General features: G+C 38.2%; 1 pseudogene; it reads left to right on the top strand.

The window, feature by feature from the left end:
- Positions 1 to 422: 422 nt before the first annotated feature.
- Positions 423 to 794, top strand: LOC102845978 (annotated as a pseudogene).
- Positions 795 to 2,101: the final 1,307 nt, after the last annotated feature.

Here is a 2,101-nt window from a genome sequence, read left to right as displayed (position 1 = left end):
AAGAATAAACTATTGAATGTGCAGAATTCTATCATTCTATCACCAAGTCCATGTTTTTGGACTATGGGTCATGGAATGTAAGAAATATGAATGTAGAAAAATTGGAGATTGTTAAGGAAGACATGGAACATATAAATATTGACATACTAGGCATTTGTGAAATAAAGTGGAATACATGGGACATTTTAAAACAATCATCTACAGTGATCTACTATGTTGAAAATGAAAAAGTGAGAAAAAATAGTGTCACATTCATAATTAAAAAGATTATTTCTAGATTCACCTTTCAATACAATGCTATGGGTCACAGGATAATATCTGTACACATAAACGAAGACCTGGAGACCGTGCTGGGTTGCCACAGCTGCTGCTGCCATCGTGCCAGCCCCTGGGATCTCACGGAGGCTGGGCGACACTCCATAATGGGAGACAAGCCAATTTGGGAACAGATTGGATCCAGCTTCATTCAACGTCACTACCAGTTATTTGGTAATGACAGAGTTTAACTAGGCGCAATTTATATTGACACGTCATGCCTTACGTGGGAAGGACAACCGTTCCAGGGGAAAGCTGCCATTGTGGAGAAATTGTCTAGCCTTCCTTTCCAGAAAATCCAGCACAGCATCACGTCGCAGAACCATCAGCCCACGCCTGATAGCATGGTTGTTGGCCAGCTCAAGGATGATGAAGACCCCATCATGGGCTTTCACCAGATGTTCCTGTCAAAGAATATCAATGATGCTTGGGTTTGCACCAATGATATGTTCAGGCTTTCTCTGCACAACTTCGGCTGACCTCGTCCCAGCCAGGCATTAATGCTGTTTCTTCCTCCCTCCTTTTCCCGATACTATTCACACTCCTCCAGATGCTCCATATATCATACACAAACAAGCAAGGCCGAGGTGCGCTGCTGCCACTGAGACGTTAACACAGTGCATGATGTTTGGACACTAAACTAGTTGCATCTGACAGGAGAATTTTGTGTTGTACCAGCACATGCCTTGGAAAGACTTGAGTAATGCAAAAGGTTGTCTTTTTTTCTTTCTTTTTAATCTACTGACAAGTTGCTCTAGTATCCCAAAGAAGTGAAGGAGAAAGCAGCTGCCTCACCGCCCAGATATTGATTTGTTCAGATGTTTCAATGCCTCATTATAAAATAAACCGCAAAAATTTTCTTAACAGTTTAAAAAAAAAAGCGTGCAACCAAGATACATTAAAAATACCAAGAGACAGGAATGTAAAAGTTGGGAACAAGAAGGAAGGATTAATAATTGGGGAACATGGACTTGATGACAGAAATTATGTTAATGATATTTTGGGTTTTATTAAAAAAATTATACTTATTTGCTTACAAAAGTTTATATATATTGTTTTTCATGCCTGATCAAATTGTGCAACCTTATGATTAAGTACCCCCTCCCCAACACCCCTACATATCCTCAGACCAAGAACTGGTTTATCAGAAGGATCAATAAAATTGACAAGCCATTGACCAACTTAACGAAAGAAAGGAGAAGACACAAATAATTAAGAAATTATAGAGGGGACATCACAACAGAATCATAGGAAATTAAATCTGTAATCGTGGAATATTATGAAATGCTGTGCTCTGATAAATTTGAAAACTTATAGTAAATGGACAAATTCTTTGAAACTCATGCTCTACCCAGATTGGCATGGTCAATGTAGAACACTTGAACAGACCTATCACAGAAGAAGTTGAACAGGTCATAAAAAGACTCACACCCCCCCCCCAAAAAAATACCTGGACCAAATGGCTGCACAGCTGAATTCTACCAAAGCTACAGGGAAGAGTTATCACCAATTCAACTTCAGTTATTTAAAAACATAGAAAAAGAAAAAACAATCCCAGAGACATTCTATAAAGCAAGAATAATCCTAATATGAAAATCAGGCAAAGATATTATCAAAAAGGAAAACTATAGAACAATATTTCTCATGGACATAGACACAAAAATCCTCAACAAAATCCTAGCCAATATAATCCAAAAGTAGATCAAGAAAAATAACTCATCATTACCAAGTTGGATTCATAAGAGGTATATCCCACCTGAATTTCAGAACCATCTCAGGAACAGGT

This window comes from Elephantulus edwardii, unplaced genomic scaffold (assembly GCF_000299155.1).
Source record: "Elephantulus edwardii isolate Elephantulus edwardi_28Jun2011 unplaced genomic scaffold, EleEdw1.0 scaffold00429, whole genome shotgun sequence".
Taxonomy (NCBI): Eukaryota; Metazoa; Chordata; class Mammalia; order Macroscelidea; family Macroscelididae; genus Elephantulus; species Elephantulus edwardii.
Note: the sequence above shows the minus strand (reverse complement) of the source record. Positions and strands in the feature narration are given on the sequence as shown.